This window comes from Budorcas taxicolor, chromosome 21 (assembly GCF_023091745.1).
Source record: "Budorcas taxicolor isolate Tak-1 chromosome 21, Takin1.1, whole genome shotgun sequence".
In the NCBI taxonomy this organism is placed as follows: Eukaryota; Metazoa; Chordata; class Mammalia; order Artiodactyla; family Bovidae; genus Budorcas; species Budorcas taxicolor.
The window spans coordinates 22,211,486-22,226,039 of record NC_068930.1 but is presented as its reverse complement, the minus strand read 5'-3'; the positions used below and the strand labels follow the sequence as shown (position 1 = coordinate 22,226,039).

The 14,554-nt window shown below is 47.8% G+C and overlaps 2 pseudogenes; both read right to left on the bottom strand.

The window, feature by feature from the left end:
* Positions 1 to 7,753: 7,753 nt before the first annotated feature.
* Positions 7,754 to 8,521, bottom strand: LOC128066987 (NEDD8-conjugating enzyme UBE2F-like; annotated as a pseudogene).
* A 2,375-nt stretch (positions 8,522 to 10,896) lies between these two features.
* On the bottom strand, positions 10,897 to 11,774 carry LOC128066807 (myeloid-associated differentiation marker-like; annotated as a pseudogene).
* Positions 11,775 to 14,554: the final 2,780 nt, after the last annotated feature.

The following is a 14,554-nucleotide window of genomic DNA, read 5'->3' as shown; positions in this document are numbered from 1 at the left end:
CAACACATTTCACAGGTTCTGATCATATGTAGACATCTGTGTACATACATTCACACATGTTTGTAAGGAGTATCTGTATCTTTTTTCCCTGTTTTATAAACATGAAACCATATCATCACACACCACATCTTGCTTTTCCACCATCCCCGACAGGTGCAGCTCGTCCTCTCCTGGGACACTTGTCCTCTCCATTCCCTTTACTTATTTCCTTCCCTCATGGCTCCTGTGGGCATTTGGACTGACCCCCCCTTCTCTAGATCAGTGGACCCTTCCCTGTGAGTCTCAGACACCGGGACACAGGGTATGACAAGGGATCCTGGGATCCATGTGACCACCATGCCCTAGAGCAGGAGGTCAGCAAGTTTTTCTGGAAACTATAAAAAATATATGACAAATAATATATTTTTCATTTCTGGAAGTTCATCTTGAAAGTTTCCTAGGGCTATTATCACAAGCCTGGTGGCTTAAAACAACAGAAATGTATTCTCTCACAGTTCCAGAGGTCAGTGTTTTGAAACAACGTGTCAACAGGGCTGTGCTCTCTGATGCCCCAGGAAAGGGTCCCTCTTTGCCTCTTTTAGCTTCTGGAGGCCCCTTACCTTGTGCCTGTGTTACTGAACTCAGGCTTGTCTCTTCAGTCCTCAAGAAGCCAAATACCGAGAGATGAGTGAGTGTCAGGATTTGTCTGGGACAAGGAGCCGCTCCTCCGCTGTGAATACAATCACCACCCATGTCTGCATCAGCCCATGTTGGGCGGTGGGTTAAAAAAAGTACTAATGAACATTTCCACCAATTTTTGTGAATCGTCTTGGTATGGAGGATTTTCTTTTTTCCAGTTTAGTAGGTCTTGTAAGAGCCGCCGCGGGAAGAAATAGCCACCTCTATGGACCGTTGATGAGGGCCTTTATTGGGCGGTCGCTCTCGGGCAGAACTCCCGGGGGCGAGTGAGCAAGGAGACAAAGGGAGTCTGCGAGGTATGGGGGGTGGGGAAAGGTTTTATAGCCAGGGCCGGGTTCCCATGAAGAAAGTACGGGCTCAGTGGTGATTGGCGTCCAAGGGCTCTGTGTCGGCTCCTGGTTGGTCCGCTTGGTTGCCGGTCCGCCTCCGAGGTGTGTCTGCAGTCCTCTGCCGGGTCATGTCCTGACATGCCCGGGCAGGCCCAAGCCTGCCTTAACCATCTTGCCCTGACCTCTCAGGTCTGAGGTGAAAAAAAGATTGTATGTCCAACAACAGCCAACTGGCTGTCCTTGTGCATTCGAACAAAGGGAATTGTCTTAGCGAAAATCCACTTTCCCTCCCTCTCCCCTTGTAAGGTCCATCTAGTCAAGGCTATGGTTTTTCCAGTGGTCATGTATGGATGTGAGAGTTGGACTGTGAAGAAGGCTGAGCACCGAAGAACTGACGCTTTTGAACTGTGGTGGTGGAGGACTCTTGAGAGTCCCTTGGACTGCAAGGAGATCCAAGCAGTCCATTCTGAAGGAGATCAGCTCTGGGATTTCTTTGGAAGGAATGATGCTAAAGCTGAAACTCCAGTACTTTGGCCACCTCATGCGAAGAGTTGACTCATTGGAAAAGACTCTGATGCTGGGAGGGATTGTGGGCAGGAGGAGAAGGGGATGACAGAGGATGAGATGGCTGGATGGCATCACTGACTCGATGGATGTGAGTTTGAGTGAACTCCAGGAGTTGGTGATGGACAGGGAGGCCTGGCGTGCTGCGATTCATGGGGTTGCAAAGAGTTGGACAGGACTGAGAGACTGAACTGAACTGACAAATTGACTCTGATAACAGGGGCTGATTGACTGATGAAAGTTGTCCCAGCAGGAATTATCCCTCTGGGGAGATGAGGTGTGGTCCTAGTTTGATCAGAAGAATTTGGAAGGGAAAAGGAACTTGCAGGAGTGGGAGAAGCTTGGTCCCTCCCCACCCTGAGAGATAGAATTTGGAAGGGGATTCTTTAGAATGTTGCTGCTGCTACTGCTATGTCACTTCAGTCGTGTCCGGCTCTGTGTGACCCCATAGATGGCAACTCGCCAGGCTCCCCTGTCCCTGGGATTCTCCAGGCAAGAACACTGGATGGGTTGCTGTTTCCTTCCCCAATGCATGAAAGTGAAAAGTGAAAGTGAAGTCGCTCAGTCGTGTCTGACTCTTAGTGACCCCATGGACTGCAGCCCACCAGGCTCCTCCATTCATGGGATTTTCCAGGCGAGAGTACTGGAGTGGGGTGAGATGTTTTTGATCCTTCAGGCTTTTGATTATGGGAGAAAGTCCTAGATCAAAGGGAACCTCAGAATCCTTTCTTTGTGCCCAACAATAGAGATCAAATGTGAATAGGAAAGGTCAAGTAAGGGTCATCTAGGAAACCTGATGGAGGGGGAGACAGTGGGGGGTGAGGGGATAGGATGGCCACAGAAGGACGCGTGGCTTGAGTCCCTCAGATCTGGATTCTGATTAAGGGCCATGAAGGACTGAATGAAAGGGACCTCTGAAAACTTTCCCTGCTTTGGCTACAACCTAGTGTGCCATTCAGAGGCCATTTTTCATCCCCTAATTTGTACTAGGGCTAGGTCTTTTTGAGATTTTCAGGGTCAAATTTTTCCAGTTCCTGATAATATAGTCAAGGGGTGAGTCTGAGAGAGGCTCTTGGGACCTACCAGAATCAGCTCTTAGTCTGCATGCCATAGAATGGGAGTTCTGAGAGTCATTGGCTGACAGAAAGGCGTCCCTTTTGTCCCAGTGATCTCTCCATGCAGGTAACGGCACAAAATGGCTGACTGTCCCAACAGTCAGGTCTGATGGTGAGAGGTGACGCCTGGGAATTGTGTAGCTAAGGCACCATGTGTTAGTTCTAGGAAACCTAGAAGACCTCCTATAACTAAGACCAAAAGAGATGTTCTATTCACCAGTTGGGATTGGAATGCAAAAGTAGGAAGCCAACAGATACCTGGAGTAACAGGCAAATTTGGCCTTGGAGAACAAAATGAAGCAGGGCAGAGGCTAACTGATTCGGCCAAGAGAATGCACTGGTTATAGCAAATATCCTTTGTCAACAACCCAAGAGACGACTTTACACATGGACATCACCAAATGGTCAGTACTGAAATCAAATTGATTATATTCTTTGTAGCTGAAGATGAAGAGGCTGTACACAATCAGCAAAAACAAGACCTGGAGCTGACTGTGGCTCAGATAGATCATCAACTTCTCATAGCAAAATTCAGGCTTAAACTAAAGAAAACAGGGAAACCACTAGGCCAGCCAGGTATGACTTAAATCAAATCCCCTATGAATATGCAGTGGAGGTAATGAACAGATTCAAGGGATTAGACCTACTCAACAGAGTGCCTGAAGAAGCAAGGATGGAGGTTCATCGTATTGTACAGGAAGCAGCAAACAAAACCACCCCAAAGAAACGAAAAGCAAGAAGGCAAAGTGGTCATCTGAGCAGGTTTTACAAATAGCTGAAGAAAGAAGAGAAGTGAGAAGCAAGGGAGAAAGGGAAAGGTATATCCAACTAAATGCAGAGTTCCAAAGAACAGCTAGGAGAGACAAGACAGCCTTCTTCAATGAACAAGGACTATAGCTAGAAGAAAACAACAGCCAGGGGAAGATTAGAGATCTCTTCAGGAAAACTGGAAATATCAAAAGAATATTTTGCCCAAGTTTAGTCACTCAGTCGTGTCCAACTCTCTGTGACCCTATGGACTGCAGTATGCCAGGCTTCCCTGTCCATCACCATCTGCTGGAGTTTTCTCAAACGCATGTCCATCATGTCAGTGATGCCATCTAACCATCGCATCCTTTGTTGTCCCCTTCTCCTCTCACTTTCAGTCTTGCCCAGCATCATGTTCTTTTCCAGTGAGTCAGTTTTTCACATCAGGTGGCCACAGTATTGAAGTTTCAGCTTCAGCATCAGTCCCTCCAATGAATATTCAGAACTGACTTCCTTTAGGATGGACTGGTTAGACCTCCTTGCAGTCCAAGGGATTCTCAAGAGTCTTCTCCAACACCACAGTTCAAAAACATCACTTCTTTGGAGCTCAGCTTTCTTTATAGATCAACTCTCACATCCATACATGACTGCTGGAAAAACCATAGCTTTGACTAGACGGACCTTTGTCGGCAAAGTAATGTCTCTGCTTTTTAATATGCTGTCTAAGTTGGTCATAGCTTTTCTTCCAAGGCTTTCCTTTCTTCACCTAAAGATGAGCACAATAATGGATAGAAATGCCTAGTAGACATTGAAGAGATCAAGAAGAGATGGAAAGAATACATGAAAGAACTGTACAAAAGGATCTTAAGGAACTGGATTACTATGATGATGTGGTCAGTCACCCAGAGACAGACATTCTGAAGAGTGAAGTCAAGTAGGCCTTAGGAAGCACTGCTGTTAATACAGCTAGTGGATGTGGTGGAATTCCAATAGAGCTATTCAAAACCCTAAAGGATGATGCCACCAAGGTGTTGCATTCAATATGTCAGCAAGTCTGGAAGACCCAGCAGTGGCCACAGGACTGGAAAAGGTCAATCTTCCTCTCAATTTCCAAGAAGGGTAGTACAAAAGAATGTGCTAACCATCGGACAGTTGCAGTCATCTCCCATGCTAGTAAGGTCATGCTTAAAATCTTGCATGCTAGGCTTCAACATTATGCAAACCAAGAACTTCCAGATGCCCAAGCTGGGTTTAGAAAAGGAAGAGGAATCCGAGATCAAATTGTTAACATTCACTGGATCATAGAGAGAGCAAGGGAATTTCAGAAAAACATCTACCTCTTTCATTAACCATGCTAAAGCCTTTGACAGCATGGATCGTAACAAAGTGTGGAAAGCTCTTAGAGAGGTGGGAATAGCAGACCATCTTACCCATCTTCTGAGAAACCTGTATGCAGGTCAAGAAGCAACAGTTAGAACCCTGTATGGAACAATAATTGGTTTAAGATTGAGAAAGGAGTATGACAGGGCTGTCTGCTGTCACCCTGTTGGTTTAGCCTATATGCTGAGCACATCACGAGAGATGCTGGGCTGCATGAGTTACAAGCTGGAATCAAGATAGGCAGGAGAAACATCAACAACCTCAGATATGAGGATGATACCATTCTAATGGCAGAAAGCGAAGAGGAACTAAAGAGCCTCTTGATGAGGGTGAAGGAGGAGAGTGCAAGAGCCAACTTAAGACTAAATATTTAAAAAACTAAGATCATGGCATTTGACTTCATTACTTCATGGCAAATAGAAGGGGAAAAGGTGGAAGTAGTAACAGATTTCCTCTTCTTGGGCTCTAAAATCACTGCAGATGAAGACTGCAGCCATGAAATCAGAAGAGAGCTGCTTTTTGGCAAGAAAGCTATGACAAACATAGACAGTGTGTTGAAAAGAAGAGGCATTACTCTGCCAACAAAGGTCTGCATAGTCAAGGCTATGGTCTTCCCAGTGGTCATGTGCAGTGGTGACAGCTGGACTATAATGAAATCAGAATGCCAAAGAACTGATGCCTTCAAACTGTGGTGCTAGAGAAGACTCCTGAAAGCTCCATGTGACAGCAAGGAGATCAAACCCTTGAATGTTAATTGAAATCAACCCTAAATACTCATTGGAAGGACTGATGCTGAAGATGAAGCTCTGGTATTTTGATCATCTGATGCAAACAGCTGACTCATTGGAAAAGTCCCTGAGGCAGGGAAAGATTGAGGGTAGAAGGAGAAGAGAGCATCAGAGGATGAGATGGCTGGATGGCATCACCGATGCAATGGACATGAACTGGGGCGAACTTCAGGAGATGGTGAGGGACAGGAAACCTGACATGCTGCAATCCATGGAGTTGCAAAGAGTCAGACATGACTGGGTGACTGAACAACGACAAGGAACCATGTAACTTGGACAGGGAAAGACAGAGATTCCTGGGAGTAACTGGGTGACTCACCATTTGGTGATTCCCTGAAACATGGAAGGCACTTTCAGGATGGCTCAGAGGCAACACTTAGGTACTTGTAAATCAATCCAGACTGAAAGGGAATGAAGTGAAAGAGACAGGGAAGATAGTCTGAAGAATCTGCCTTACAGTCCTATAGGGGAGACAGTGGCCAGAGGTGGTGGACTGTGATTTGTTTGAACCAATATGTGCCTGATATGGTACACCGAAGTTGTCTTGCTCGGGGTGGATGCCCTTGTGGCCTTGTCCATTCCATGACCTCCCCCCGCCAACCCATTATCCTTTCACAGAAGTCTTCCAGTGACAGGTGCCCTAGTGGCTTTTAAGTGCCTGACCTGTGCCTGCACAATATTGATTGGCCTAGTTAGTCCTCAGTTGGAAAGTAGTAAACAAGAGAGACCCTCACTCCTTTGGGTGGCAGCTACTGGGACAGATTGAGCAGTGGGGCCTTTGGAACACATCAGAGGGTAACCCTGGCCAGAGTTCCTCAGCTGCTTCCACAGTCACTTGCCTGTTCATAGAGGGTCCCTACGAGAAAGGAGAGGCAAGGAGGTGGGGAAGAGACTCCAAGTCCTTGTACAGGCCACCAAAATGTTGTGGTCCATGCATGGGTTGGAAAAGAATTTCCAGACATGAGGCAGATTGAACGGAGAATTAAGTTGATTAGAGTGGGAGATGCTGTTAGAACAGTGGACTGGTTCAAGGGAGAGCTAAACCTTTTCACAGACTAGCTGCCAATTTGTATAGCCTCAAGACACAGAAAATTCCTACTGGAATGGTGGCATTAGGTGACTGGTTAAGATGCTATAGGGTGGGTATTTTACCTAATGTGGGATCAGGCAATTGGCTGGTTTGGCTCCAGAGGCATGGCAAGAGTTGCTATGGTGCCTGGTCAGTTCCAGAGATTTTTATCCTGTGACTTTGGTACAGAGCGCCACACCTGTGACCCTGGTATAGGGGTCCACAGTAATTATCAATATGTATGGTCCTATTACCATTTTCTTAATTATTTTGGATTTATTTTTTGTAGGTCTTTCCCTTTTCTTGTGTTTCCTGCATAGAGATGTTCCTTTAGCATTTATTGTAAAGCTGGTTTGGTGGTGCTGAATTTGCTGAACTTTTGTTTGTCTCTAAAGCTTTTGATTTCTCTGTCAAATCTGAATGAGAGTTTTTCTGGGTAGAGTATTCTTGGTTGTAGTCTCTTCCCTTTCATCATTTTGAATATATCATGGCATACCTTTCTCTCTCTCTCTCTCTTTTTTTTGCCTTTCATATTTTCTTTGTATTTCTCTTCAATAGTTGCTTGACCCAACATCTTTCTGTCTGCTCTATACAATGAAAATACAAACTAAATGAGAATAGAAAAAATAAATAAAGCACTAAATTGTACAAATTACAAGTCTGTTCCAAAATATATTTACATTAATAAAATACACATTTCAGTAAGAGATCTATAGTGAATGACTCTGCATCCTGGGAAGTTTCATAACACCTAGGCAGGGCTGACATTCGTGGGAGAAGCTAAGAGACTTCACACCAATCGCAGTTTGTGGGAGGTTTCTGATGGCCAATCTGCGAGCTACACTGAGCACGTCATGAGCATCACCTGTGCAGGGACTGACTGGGGGGAGGAGAAGCAGCTCTTACCTCGACGCTGAGTTCATTCTCATCAACAGCCTATTCAGTACAGTTTCAAAAAAGTAAACATGTTAAGGTAAGCAGACAACTGTTTAGAACCCCAGACACATTTTCTGGCTGTGTTTATGCAGAACTCTCCAGCTACAATGGTTGGTCGTGAAGAGGTTCTTCCTCACGACAGCATGGTCACAGGACTCGGATGACCCAGCGGGACTGAGGGGAGCCGAGGACTGGGATACAAGTCCAGTTGTGGTTTGAGACACTCTTCTCATGCACAGTCCGTGGCCCTGCAGTCCTCTCCTCCCACCATCTGGCGTGGCACTTCATGTAGTCTTCAGCTTTATTCCAGAAGTCCTCCTTGTCCCACAGATGATGTTCTACAACTGCGATATTCAGTGGATCATCAAATTCAACAGATCAATAAACAAAGAGTTTAATCCCCAAACAACATGGTTCAGTGTCCTCGTAGGGGCCCAGCCAGTGCCGTCAACTGGATGTTCTCTCAGTACACTGAGACATATCTCTCCTGTCTCTGTATGTTGGGGTGCCAGATCCAGGTCAAGCATTTCACTTTGGGAGGCACCATGTTGTATGCATTGGGGACTTCAGTTTCTAACTGAAATTTTCCACCCTGGTAGTAACCCTTCTCTGGGGTGACAGTTAGCTGAAAGCAATGAAGCTTTTTGGATCAGGAAAATGCACTTTATACATACAAGGCAAATTAGCTTCAAGTTCGGCAACCTCTTTAACAAGCAGCCTGTCTCTCACAGACACCCGGCGAGCGGAGTCAGTGGCTGTGGCTGACTCTTCAGCTTGCTTGCCAGCATCAACATCACTACTACCTTTGTCCTGGGCACCCTGAGACAGGCAAGGCAAGCCCAGTGCCCAACACTATGCCCAGCTGGCCACAGGCAGCAAGCCATAGCCCCTCACAGCCACACCAGCTCTGGCCATGCCATTCCCTTCTTGCTTGTAGAGTTTCTGTTGAGGAATCAGCTGATAAGCTTATGGCAATTCCCTTGTATTTTATTTGTCATTTTCCCCTTGTTGCTTTTAATATTTTATCTTTGTCTTTAATTTTCACGTTTGGTTGCTATGTGTCTCGATGTGTTCCTCCTTGGGTTTATCCTGCCCAGAACTCTCTGTGCTTCCTGGACTTGGTTGACTATTTCCTTTGCCATGTTAGGGAAGTTTTCAGCTATTATCTCTTCAAATATTTTCTCTAGTCCTTTCTCTCTTCTTCTCTGGGACTCCCATAATGTGAATGTTGGTGCATTTAATGTTATGCCAGGGGTCTCTTAGGGTGGCTTTATTTTTTTTTTTCATTCTTTTTTCTATATTCTGTTTTGTAGCAGTGATTTCCACCATTCTGTCTTCCAGGTCACTTAACCATTACTCTGCTTCAGTTATTCTGCTATTGATACCTTCTAGTGTAATGTTCAGAGAAGGCAATGGCAACCCACTCCATCTTCCTGGAAAATCCCCTGGGTGGAGGAGCCTGGTAGGCTGCAGTCCATGGGGTCACTAAGAGTCAGACATAACTGAGCGACTTCACTCTCACTTTTCACTTTCATGCATTGGAGAAGGAAATGGCAACCCACTCCAGTGTTCTTGCCTGGAGAATCCCAGGGACGGGGGAGCCTGGTGGGCTGCCGTCTATGGGGTCGCACGGAGTTGGACACGACTGAAGTGACTTAGCAGTAGCAGCAGCAACAGTGTAATGTTCATCTCGGTTTGTTTGTTCTTTAGTTCCTCTAGGTCTTTGGCAAACATGTCTTGCATCTTCTCCATTGGTTTTCTGAGATCCTGGATCCTCTTCACTATCATTATTCTGAATTCTTTTTCTGGAAGGCTGCCTATCTCTACTTCATTTAGTTGTTTTTCTGGGGTTTTATCTTGTCCTTTTGTCTAGGACATAACCCTCTGCTTTTTCATTCTGATTAACTTCCTGTGATGTGGTTTGCATCCTAGCTGCTGTGGAATTAGTGTTCTTCTTGCTTCTTCTGTCTGCCCTCTGGTGGATGAGGCTAAGAGGATTGAGTAAGCTTCCTGATGGGAGGGACTGGAGGTGGGAAAAACTGGGTCTTCTTCTGGTGGGCAGGGCCATGCTTAGCAAAACTTCGATCCACATATTTGTTGATGGGTGGGGTTGTGCTCTCCCTGTTAGTTGTTTGGTCTGAGGCACCCAGCCCTTGGGTCTGTGAGCCCTATGGTAGGTTAATGGTGACCTCCAAGAGGGCTTATGTCAGCGCCTTCAAGGACTCCTGCTCCCATGCGCCTGTCCCCATGGCAAGCCACTGCCAAACCACACCTCCACAGGAGACCCTCCAACACTAAGGGGAGGTCTGGTTCAGTCTCTCGTGGCGTCACCGCTCCTTTCCCCTGGGTCACGGTGCATGCAAGATTTTGTTTGTGACCTCCAAAACCTCCTTTGTTTCCTCTAGTCCTTGGAAGTCCTATAATCAAATCCTGCTGGCCTTCAAAGTCAAATTCCCTGGGGATTCCCAGTCCCTTTTTCAGGTCCCCAGGCTGGGAACCCTGACATGAGACTCAGAACCTTCACAACAGTGGGAGAACTTCTTTAGTATTATTGTTCTCCAGTTTGTGGGTCGCCCACCCAGCAGGTATGGGGTGTGATTTTATCATGACTGTGCCCCTTCTACCATATCACTGCAGCTTCTTCCTTGTCTTTGGATTTGGGATATCCTTTTCTGGTGGGTTCTAACATCCTCCTGTTGATGGTTGTTCAACAGCTAGTTGCAATTTTCATGCTGTCACAGGAGAAGATGAGCACACATCCTTCTACTCCGTCATCTTGAATCACCCAGCCTGTATCTTACTACTTTTTATATCATATATCCTAGAGATATTTACTTATCCTCGTTGAAAAAGATTCCTTCTTGCACTATGCCATGGTTTATTAACTTGCATCCTAAAGATGAACACCTGGGTTATTTCCAATATTTCCTGTCTTATTTTCAAGTGAGATCCAGAGTGGGAGTTTCATTCATAACTGCTCTAATCAGGATAAGGAAAATGGGAAGAGGTGGTCAGTACACAGGAGATAAGAAAACCAAGGATAACCAGAAAAGAGCAAAAAACCCAGAAAATTTAGAGAAAATGAGAGAATCAAAAAAAAAGAGGCAAAACAGGATATGGACAACCACACAAAACAGGAAGGAGACAGAACAGAAGGAGAAAAGGGAACAAAAAAAGAGGGTGAGATGAATGGGGAGGGATGTGAGTAGGGAGAGAGAAGAGACAGGAAGAGGACATCGGAGCTTGGTAAATATGCTTCCGGTAATCAGAGAGGATCAGAAGTCCCCAGGCTAATCCTCAGTCCCTACAGAAACCTGGCGGGCCCAGTACACCAGGCCAGCCACGTATATCAGCAGGTTGAGGGCTGTCAGAATGGCCACAGCCAGTTCCTCATCCCAGGTGCAAATGTAATAGGTGAGCCCATCGATACAGTCCATATATTTGGATCGCTGGGGCTGCCCGCCAAACTTCTCATTGAACTGGTAGAGCAGCCAGAGGACCAGAGCGCTGACATAGAGGAAGACAGACAGCAGGGTCAGCAAAAACTGCAAAATGGAGAAGATCACAGGCAGCCTGTATTCCCATCCAATCAGGTTCCCCAGAATGGTCAGGGTTGCTGGGAAGAAGCAGATGGAGTGCACGGCCACGCACCACTGCAGGGCCGGCTGGTGCAGGTACAGGGAGGTGTGGCTAAGGAAGGCGAAGATGAGACAGGCCACGAAGGTCTCCAGCACTTTCAGCAGGCCTGGCATGGTGTGCACATAGCAGGGGATCCCACTGAGCTCATAGTACTGCCACAAGCAGGCCACTTCCGTGGCATAAAGTACAGAAGCAACACAGGAGAAGGCAGTGGCCGTGATGGCTCGGTCCCGGTAAGGGCCATAAGGCCGGAAATGGACATGAGTGGTGGCATAGATGATGAAGGCCAAGAGGCAGAGGAGGGCAGCGTAGCAGGTGTAGAGGACAGGTAAATTGTACCAGAAGAAAGGAAAGCGGGACTGGAGCTTACACAGCTCTACAATGGAGATGATGAGGGTCATGGTGAGACAGAAGCGCCAGATGGACATGGACCAGTTACCTACGGCCCCCTCCGGATGCCCATGTCGACCACGAGGGAGAAGGCCATGCAGGTGCAGAAGAGCTGCCGCAGGCGGAGGAGGCAGCACATGACGTCCAAGGCACCTTGTCTCGAGATGTCACCCTGAAGAACATGGTGTTGTGACGGTCAAGCAGGTCACAGTCACCAACACGGTTGTCGTCTTCCCTGAGGACCCATCAGAGAAAGATCCGGCTCTGGAGGTGAATTAAGTCAGATTCCTGGAAAAGGCTCAGAGTCCTGTGATGGCTGAGGCCCGGGATCTGTGGAGTTAGAACCAGTGGCTCAGACACCTGGGATAACAGAACAACTGCTCCAGAATTATATTCCCCACCCATCACCCTTGACATTGTCAGGAGACCTGTGTTATCCCAAACCTTCTGCTGGGTTAGGTCTGACCTCAAACCATTAACGTTTTGGACCTCTTGTGCTATGTGAAATTATCTATGGGGACCCAATGCAAAATGGTCCTTATATTCAATCTGAAAATTTCAAGCCTCTCCAAATTGAAAAAGATATTTTTATGTTATTTAGTAAGCAAATTTGATCAAAATACACATGAGACAATTTATGGTCATTATTTACATCACTTACTGTTAATGTTCCAGACTGCAGTTGCTGAAACTCTAATGTGCTTCATTGGAAGGTGCTTTCAGACTCTGGGGTGATGCTATGTTCTATAGAGAACTATCTGGTCATCTGTCTGAAGCTGAAAAATTATGAGCTCTAGAGCATACTTGAGCCCAAAGATAAAGGATTGTGGATTCTACTGCTACTCCCATGTATTGATGAGGGTTAGCTGAGAGACTCAGGTGCCTTCCCCAAGGTCAAATGTTAGAAGTGAGAACCCAGATAAAAACACCAAAGCCATGGTTTGGGCACTTTGCTCTACAGCCCACATGTCATGAGGGCCGTGGGTGGGAGCCCAGGACCAAAGCTCGGGGCTCTGAGACCCGACACACCTTCAGGGCCATGGCCTCCTTCCACAGCAACTTGGAGACACACATGCCTCAGACCTATCCTCCCTACAGCCATCACTTGAAGGAGCTGCCATCTGAGGGGACACAGCCTCACCTGGAGGGGGGCAGCTTCAGAAGTGAACAGGGTGGAGCCATGGGGTGAGAGCAAGACCGTGGGGACAAGATGATGCAGGAAGTAGGGACTGTTCTGAATCCCCTCTCCCAATTTCGCCATCACATGTGACCCTTGCCCACTGGGGAGGGGAGACTTCAACCCAGCATGACTCCAGGGTGGGGCCTCATGGAGGAAACACAGAATAAATTAACATAATGTTTGGCTCTTAAGGTCCAAAGCTGCCATCCAGACGGGAGTCTGGAAAGATTTAGGAGTAGTCCTACCTGTGAGGATTCTCCTGGCCTGGGAGACTGGTTAGCAGCTTCCAAGCTGGGAAGAAGGGATTAGAAGTGAACAAGGATGCTGTGTCTGAGGCTAATGTATAGTCTTTCAGGGTATCCCAGGGAGGGGGTAGGGATGGACAAATGATTGGCCCCCTTTTAAGGGCAGGAGCTGAAAAAGGAGACCCCTGCAGGAACCCTGAGAAGTGACAGCCCTGAGGATTCATCCGGGACAGGGGCTGGTGGGGGGTCAGAGTGGAGATGACTGGGGGGAATCCCAGGGTCCCAGTGGCCCTGAGGCAGCCCAGTAGGGGTCTTCTGACCCAGAAGAGATGCAGGCATGGAGCCAACCTTCCCACGGAGGAGGGGCCTGGACTGGAACAGAGACAGGAGAACAGGGGCCTGAAGGGGCTTCAGGGCTGTGACAGGGACATACGGCCAGAGTGGCAGGGACCCTGGAGACCACGGAATTGCCCAGGTCACCTGACCAAGACAGTCCCACCAGCCAGGGCTACAGTCCTGCTCACACAGGGGCTCCTCCAGGGTCCAGTGTTTGGGGAGTGAGGCCCCTCCCAGCCCACCCCCTCCTCAGGGACAGTTGCCCTGCTTCCAAGGGACTATTTGCTGAGAGGCCCCCAGGGCTGAAGGGCCAGCACCCTGAGCCCCAGCCAGCTTCCTGCCATCAGGGGCCTTGTCACCTTTGCTGATAATAAACCCTGGGACAAGCTGAGGCGGAAAGAGAAACACAGAGCAAACCTGAGACCCTCCCTGGACTCACAAAGCCCCTTGAGCCCCAATTGCCAGTGGAGCCCTGGAGCCTGCGGGCCTCCCAGTGGGCACTGCCATGGTGGGGAGGGGCACTGGGGTGAGGGAAGCAGGGGGTGTCATGCTGCCTACCCCCAACTTGATCCCCACCTAATTCCATCTACAGTTCCGCCTAAGACTACAAAAGATCTTTGGATCCTTTTAATGCTACAAAGGGAGGGGTGGAGAAGCAGAGGTGTGGGATTCCAGCTGGGTGACCCTGGGTAAGGCCTGTGACCTCCCTGGGCCTTAGTTTCCCACCCTTGAAAAGTAGGAAGTTTACTTGAGTCTCCCCAGCAACCCCTCCTCCAGTAAAGCATCTGCCTACAATGCGGGAGACCTGGGTTCAATCCCTGGGTTGGGAAGATCTCCTGGAGAAGGAACTGGCAACTCACTTCAGTACTCTTGCCTGGAAAATCCCATGGATGGAGGAACCTGGTGGGCTACAGTCCATGGGGTGGCAAAGAGTCCGACATGACTGGGCGACTTCACTTTCACTTCTTTCACTTTCCCCAGCAACCCTTCCTCCACTGTAATCTGTGAGTGTGGACATGGTGCCCCCATCAGAACACAGCCTAGATGTGGCTGAGTCCTGCCTGCCCAGCAGCCAGGCGTGTGGACTGGAAGACAGTGAGCCAGAAAGGTCATGGCCTGGACAAAGGAAGGAGAAGGAAGTGAGATGGACACTCGGTT